Below are 8,446 nucleotides of genomic sequence, written 5' to 3' on the forward strand. Positions count from 1 at the left end.
TTCATCAACGCCACACCCAGGTATGTCAGGGTGTGTTGTCATGATATGTCTGCACCTTTTCCTGTCTTACCCTATCCTCAGCACGACTTCTGTATGTATTCCACCTGTGAATTGTACTTTTTCCAAGTAATAATAATAATAATAAAGCATTTAATTTGTAGAGCACTTTTCATAGTTAAAAACAATCTCAAAGTGCTACAGAGTACAGCAAAATTAAAACAGGTTTTAAAAACAAGGGAACTATGACACAGTGTGTTAAAAAAATGCTTGTTTAAAAAGAAAGGTTTTCAGGCCTTTCTTAAATGAGGCAGTCGTTTGTGGTGCCCTCAGGTGGTCTGGGAGGGAGTTCCACAGGCGCGGAGCGGCTGAGCAGAAAGCCCGATCACCCAATGTACGGAGCTTGGTTTTTGGAGGCTGGAGGGTGCCTTTGTTCCCAAAGCGGAGGTTACGTGTGGAGGTTTGTGGTGTGAGGAGTTCTTTGAGATAGGAAGGGGCATTCCCATGAATGCATTGATGAGTTAGCAGAGAGATTTTATAGTTGATCCTGAATGATACAGGAAGCCAGTGGAGTGAGTGAAGGATGGGTGTGATGTGGTCATATTTCCGTACTCTCATCAGGATCCTAGCTGGATCTGGATGTACTGTAGTTTTTGTAGGCTCTTGCCAGGAGTACCGATGAGAAGTGCGTTGCAGTAGGCCAGCCTTGAGGAGACAAAGGCTTGGACCAGTTTTTCCGCATCTGACAGACTGAGTGTGGGGCGGAGTTTGGCAATGTTCCTGAGGTGGAAGAAGGAGGTTTTGCAGAGGTGTTTAATCTGGGTGTCAAAAGTGAGATGATTGTCAAATCTTACGCCCAGGTTGGTGACTGTTGAAGACAGAGGTATGTTTTGACCAGAGAAGGTGATGTGTGTTATTGGGGATGACCGGACTTGATGTGGTGTGCCAACTAAGATAGCTTCTGTTTTGGAGCTATTTAGATGACGCCTTTATCTCCTCAAGGCAGGTGTTCAATGAAGATGACGAGGATGATGATGATAATGAGGCTGCAGATGTGAATGGGTCAGTTTTTACATAGAGTTGTGTGTCATCAGCATAGCAATGGAATGCTATTCCATACTGAGTGATGATGCGGCCAAGGGGGAGAGTGTAGAGGGTGAACAGGGTGGGGCCAAGAACCGACCCTTGAGGGACACCACAGGTGACAGTGTGTGTCGCTGACTTTTCCCCTCCCAAGGAGACGTACACTGTTCTTCCAGACTGGTATGATTGAAACCAGCTCAGGGCGGAGCCAGAGAGTCCAATGGTGTGGTGGAGGGGCGCTGGAGGAGGATATTGTGGTCAACCGTGTCGAAAGCCGCAGACAGATCCAGGAGGATGAGTAATGATGGTGAGCCAGTGTCAGCTGCCATCAGGAGGTCGTTTGTGACTCTGACGAGCGCTGTTTCAGTGCTGTGAGCTGAACGGAACCCAGACTGAAATTTCTCAAAAAGAGAGTGTGTGATGAGATGGTCCTGTAGCTGGGCAGCAACTACTTTTTCCAGCACTTTGGACAGGAATGGGAGGTTGGAGATGGGCCTGTAGTTAGAGAGGACTTCTGGGTCCAGGGTGGGTTTCTTGAGAAGGGGTCTGATGTCAGCGGATTTGAGAGCAGATGGAACATAGCCGGCCTTGAGTGAGTGGTTGATGATTTGGGTAATCAGTGGACTTAGAGTGCAGATGTTTGATTTTACCAGGGCTGTAGGAAAAGGGTCCAGGGCACAGGTGGAAGGTTTCATCATGCAGATGATGTCCTCAACCTCTTGCGCAGAGATTTCAGAAAAGCAGCAGAGAGGCTGGAAAATCCCGGGCTGGGGCAGACGGAGCCGGGGAACTAGGTAGGACACAGATAAATGTATGATATCATGGTAAACACAGCATCTTGTTGGCTAGGATAAGTGTGCTTGACAAATGAAAACATAGACGGCATCAAAAACCTTGAGCCATCTTTGGTACCAGAGAAAATGTCATGGAGGTTTGGCCTGAGGGTGGTGCTATAGGAGAGGTCACTGGACAGTCTTCATACTCTGAGGAGCATGATCGTGCTCAGTGTATTTATAAGTCTATATAGGGAGGCAGTAGCTCAGTGGGTAGAGCTTCTGCTTGGGAACCGGAGGGTCGCCGGTTCGAGCCCCTGCCGAGATGCCCCTGAGCAAGGCACAGAACCCTCAATTGCTCCCCCCTCTGCGAAGGGTGGTAATGTAATGTAAGTCGCTTTGGATAAAAGCGTCTGCCAAATGCTCGTAATGTAATGTAATGTAATATAGTGGGCAGCCTGGCTTAGGATGGTAGAGAATCAGTTTGGTTCCACTGGACGCTGGCCCTGGCCCTTGCATGGTTTGTCTCTGCCATCAGTGTATGAATGGGTGAATGTTTAATGGCAGTGTGCTGATTTGATTTCTTGGCCCAATGGAGCCATGAGATGAAAGGTCTCCAGATGGTACCGTCTGTGTGTCTGTGTGTCTATGGGGGCGGCAGTAGCTCAGTCTGCTGGGTCGACAGCTGGGAACCAGGGGGTCGCCGGTTCGAGTCCCCTGTGTGGAAGCAAGCAGACTGGTAGCTGGTGAGTCTGTGTGTGCATGTGTGTTTGTTTCATGAACCTGCTGTGATAGCAGCACAGAGCAGCCAGTGTTCGCTAGTGTTATGTAAGTGCTGATTTGTATTCACACAGTTGTTGGACTTCTCAGGCAAACTCTTCTCACTGTGCAAACAAATTACCATGAATGATTCTGCATTGATATAGAGAAGATACCAGATTTGGTTTCTTTCAAGGGTTTGTGTCAATCCTGTGTGTTTATTCAGCATCGACTTCAGCTGCAAAACTTGTTTTCTACAAAAACAAATTCCAAATTCTGGCCACAGAGCAGTTCCCTTGCAGCTGTGTGTGTCTATACTACAGTTTATTATCACAGGGACTCTCTCTTTCACACAACACTGTGTGTGTTTGTGGTGTGTGGTGTGTGTGTGTGTGTGTGTGTGTGTGTGTGTGTTTCATTATCTTTGCAGGTTTGCCTTGATTTTGTGTGATGTGCTGTTTATCACGTTACAGTGACTGGAGCCTTTTGGAAACAAACTGGTTGGTGGTTTTGCCTGGTGTCACTATTCTTGTAAGGTGACACGATGCCTGAGGCCTTTACAGTGCCACTGGTCTGTTGTTGCTGTCCGAGCAGTTCCAGGGGTCTGCTCACAGGTAAACTGATGACTGACTGACTTGTTTCACAAGTGTGCATTGAGCCAAACAGAACTTTGACAATATAGTTGCAGGTTTTAATACATTTTAATTGCAAACTAAATGTACACTCTGAGTCAAGAGATTTGCATCTACACAAATCTAGAATCAGTTTAGGAGTCAATTATCTCAAACATTAAAGCACAGCCTGATCAAAATGTGCAGCCCAAAAGGTGCTTAACAGTAATGGGATTAAACTGACGTCAACACAGTTTTACAGCAATGAATATTAATTAGAATTATAAAGTCCCATTCCTTTGTTTGTTTTGTCCAGGTGAAATGTCTATACAGGTACAAAATACAAAATGTGCAAGATACAAATGAGTTCTGATTGTTGGGTCAGTGGGTGACCTGGGCCTTGTTGATGAGGCCCACTGTGGAGGGGAAGAAGCTGTTTTTGTGGCGTGAGCTTTTGGTCCTGGTGGACCTCAGCCTCTTGCCAGAGGGGAGGGTTTCAAACAGTTTGTGTCTGGGTTGGGAGGGGTTGGCCGCAATCTTGCCTGCCTGTGTTAGGGTCCGAGAGGCTTACAGGTCAACCCTTCCAAGAAAAACTTCTGCTTCCAAACAAGCAAGGTGTGTTCAAACAAGTTTGACACACACACACACACACACACACACACACACACACACACACACACACACACACTAACTAACTAACTAACTAACTAACTAACTAACTAACTAACTAACAGTACTACAGTACTAAACAACTACAGTTTGTTGCACTGCAGCGTGTCATTGCGAGCACAGGCACTAACACCTGATCTTAAGAACACAGTCTTCCTGTCCAGTACAAGAAAGTTGTTACCTGTTGCCACCTGTTGGCTCAACTGAAACTTGCATCGTTTGTGCGCCTTTATTGTGAAAACAAGCAAGTGCCAAAGCAGCAGCAGCCAGGCCGTTTCCTCCATAATTAATGAATGAATGAATCAGTAACAACAAACAGGAGCTATTTCTCTCCTCGTTTTATTCATACAATTATGCTGCCAAACACATTTATTCTGTGCAATGAGCTACTATTCCCCCGCTTTTGAATCAGCTTGTTTAATATTAAAAGTGATGATAGAGGATGAATGAAGCAGAAGTAATACTTACTGCGCCACAGAATGAAAATCGAAAATACCACACGGCTGATTAAACTTCTGCTATATTCACCCTTACCCATGACTGACCCTGATACAGATGTACAGACATCTACTGCCTTCCTCATCCTCCTTTCCTGTTGATGGATGAATCACATGGGGTATCAGGAAAGCACCGTCAGGTTGCAAAAGACACATCTATCAATGTCACAATGTCCAAGTTATTTGCAGCTTAGAACAAAATGTTCTCATTGTGTCTAGCCCTAACCGCATTGTGACCCATATAGTCAGGGGGCAAATCCTGAAAAGGGCTTCCGTTAAGACTTTTGCTGATGTTTTGGTACAAGCTGTCAACTTATTTTTTTTAGTTAGAAGACACCCGTAGGTAAAATATTAGGGTGGTTGTCAAGCTGAAAATTTTTTTGTGACTTTTACAAGCAATTTCAGGCCAATTTTTAGGTTTCCTGCTCAACACGACATGCCACCAATCAATGTTGAATATCTCCACAACCACAAGGACCATATACACAACATTGGTATCAATGAGCTAACACTCGTGGGATGTCTGCTGAAGTGTCAGAATGAACATTTATTGTACAGTTTAGGAGAAAACAGAACTAGAACATGAAAAAATCAATCTCTGCCTAAAGAGAACCAGTTTTCAAAGTGAATATCAACTTGGAAACATAACATAGTATCCCAAAACCTCTATCAATCTGTACCCCTATCTATGGGAATGAGTCATGCCAAGTTTAAAGCTTGTAGGGAGAGATAGTGCAATGCTGCACAAGTTATAATACTTAAATGTCCAGGCGAAAATGTAGAAGTCTAGATGGTGGTCTATGCTATTTGACTTCATTAATGCACCAGGTTATAACACCAAATATATTTAATTGACATATCACTATAGTTATTAATTCCATTCTTATATAACTGCTCTTTCACTTGTTTAGGGTTAGGGGTTAGTAAACTAGTTAGTTCTAAAAAGTATGTAATAGTTAAATGGCAAAGGTATTTTTTTCCTCCATCCAAGCAGTGGCACTCAGGTAGGCAGCCAACAGGACCATGTCTGAGTCCTGGTCAGGGACACGAAAGAAAAGTTTACTGTTCTGATACTGTATACCTAAGCAATACAAAACATGCATTGCCCCAAAGGGCACAATATAAATCTATAAAACAGGAAAAACAATATCATGCCAAATAATCTGAAACAATACAGTTGCATATAATGTGGCAACACTCAATAATAATGATGTGAGTACCTGGGTATTGTTGCACCAAGCTGCACAGGCACACCCACATGCCCCAATGCAAAATATTGCACTTTTTCCACATCGGCACAGCCTGGTACTGCACTGACTTCCACTTTCCTTGCATCCACAACTCCAAGCATCTGGCCTGTACAGGTTCTTGGTTAAAGGCTGGGGGACAAGCAATCCATCCTTCATGAGCCAACCACAACTGGTTGGTGAGGGCAACTGTGGATGGGTCAATAGTGACCGTTTCCAAACCTTTGTTTGATAATGAGCCCGCATGAGGTGTAGAGACAAGGCATCCTGAGTTGGTGGAAAAGTGTCCACATTGGCTTTCACTCTCCTAAACAGGGCACAGCGAACTTCATGCATTGAAGTGCTGGTCGTTTTTGGATCTTAAAGTTTGCAGACCAACTGTTCTGCTGAGGATAGAATAGCTGGGATTGGTACTTCATCCTCACCAAAGTTGTGGAGAAGATGAGGGCACTGCTGGAACACTTTCCACACCGTCCTATTTCCTATTCCAGTGAACTGACTGCTAGTGTCACATACAGTGATGGCATGAAATGCCAACAGACCCTTCAGTATCTCATTTGACATTGTAATATCATGCACTTTAATGCAGTGTGGTTTCTTGGCAGTTCCTGCTTTCATCCAAATTTCTGGGCTCAGCAGGTGTGCAAACACAAGAAGCAACAACAGTACATCTGTGTCTCTGCACTGAATGATGAGCCTCTCATACCCGTTGGTTGTGGCATCAACAGCATGTAGCAATATGTGGGTTCAAGCAGTATGCTGCTTCTTCGTGTGCAGCCCATAGGTGGGAAACATCAATCCCAGCTGCCGATGCCACTTTTTCAGCTGTCTCATTTCGAGTGATGCCTACCAATCCTCCAGCAACCTTTCCGGTTTTGTTGATGTGCTGAAGGCACATGTTCCATGTCTGCTGTGAATACAGCACCCCATCTTGTGCTGGGGTTGTGATCATATGCAGCAAACCAGGGAATCATGTTCTTGACATGTAAAGCTTCCAGTCACCACATCTCAGTGCCCTTGTGAATGCCAGGAGAATAGACACAAGGTCTATGTATTGTTGGTTTGTCTTCATTAGCCTTGACAAACTCAGTGAGGAGATCCTGAACCTCTCCAACTTTTGAACAAGATCTTCACAGCATGCTGCAGCTGCCTCAATTTCTCCACATCGTATGTGTTCTGAGAGTGCATCTGCCAACTCAAAGCAACTTTTGTCTATTGTGCTATCATTGTCATCCACCCATTGCAGACAGGTTGGCCACAATATTCTCCAAAGTGCTTTAAAGGCAAGTTTGTGTGCACGGTCTACACGGTTCCATCCCTTTCCCTTCACACCACTTTCCTCAAGAATGTCCCTTAGTCCAGAATCAGCAAGATGCTGGCCAATGAACTTTGAAAAGTTAATCTGCACATGAAAGCCACCCAAGAGAATAATAATATCCTCACACTCTTTTTGGTGGTGCCACTGAAGCATCTTTGCTTTGCAGTAGAGCTGCTCATCAAAGGTTATGATTGTGTACCTTTGGCCCAGTTTTGTATTCATAGTCATCTTGTGGCAGTTCTTTAACACTGTCCAAATTGTGTCATAGTCATTCGCTGGAGAATTTATGATAGACATCATTCCAGCTGCTGTTTTTGGGTGATCTGATTTTGACACAAGGTGGTTGAAGCCACTCGAAGATGGAACAACCTGACCATCTGTCTGTTGTAGTCTGCATATAATCCAGGCAAGATCTTGGTTCTTGATTGTTTAGTTAGTTGTGTGTCTGAATAAATTGGGACACCTACTGTGATCATCTTCTTCACTGGATCTGCTGCCTCATGCCAAATCACAGCTGTGCTGACATAACAGTGCCCCTTGTGATGTGATACTCTTGTGGTGTTCATTGATTATTATTTTTTAAAGATCATACTTGAACATAACTTGGATTATATTGCACATTTGCCCAAAATTACAGGAGGTAACATAGAAGAAAGAGGAAGCACAAAATCTGATTTTACCACTTTTAAGAATATAGTGCTAAAATGGACAAAAAAAACATTTTCTAAGCTGACAACCTGGCTAGAGCATATGTTAAGGGGTTAAATATTAATACTGGATAGGTTGTATGCTTGTACCAAAAAGTGTCCGACAAAGTTTTTATATCAGTTTTAGCCCCCTGACTAATACTGGAGAGAGGGACATGATGAGTATGACCTTTGACCTCATAAGGGGTATAAAAACAAATATTGATACAAGTAATACAAAGTATGATAAATTCATTGATTATAGAACCAAAGATAAACTGTATCACGGCAACACACAAAAACAAAAACCCCCCTGAGCCGTTTGCCGTATGTGAGTGCCGATCCCCGTCCACTTTGTCAACCTCTCGCTCTTTCAATGAAATAACGCTTTGTCACCCAGAGTAAGGGCTCGTATTCACCTCACGGATGTCCTCTTTATACGTTTCAGCCTAACAGGACACTCAGTACAGACCCTTTTGGACACAGCAAACACTGGGTACAAAAGCCATGAATGGGGGCCTCTGCAAGCCCCCAAACAAGTGCTTGTGTGTAGTGTCGTGGGTGGACTATTGGGGCTATTTGTTGGTATGTACATGAGAGGCCCCCCCCTGCACGTGCATCAAGGGCACTCATTACGCTGCATACCTCCACCAAGGACAAACGGGTACACAAAATGTGTTTATTATAATAATATACAAACAATTACTTAAAAAATAAAAACATTTCAACGGCCCACATCTTGGCCAAGGAAAGAGCTAGCGAGCTTAAATTCACACAAAGCATCTGGAAGGCATGCGGATCCATTG

This window comes from Genypterus blacodes, unplaced genomic scaffold (genome assembly GCF_046128005.1).
Source record: "Genypterus blacodes isolate CSIRO-AG114 ecotype Tasmania unplaced genomic scaffold, CSIRO-AGI_Gbla_v1 ptg000005l_1, whole genome shotgun sequence".
NCBI lineage: Eukaryota > Metazoa > Chordata > Actinopteri > Ophidiiformes > Ophidiidae > Genypterus > Genypterus blacodes.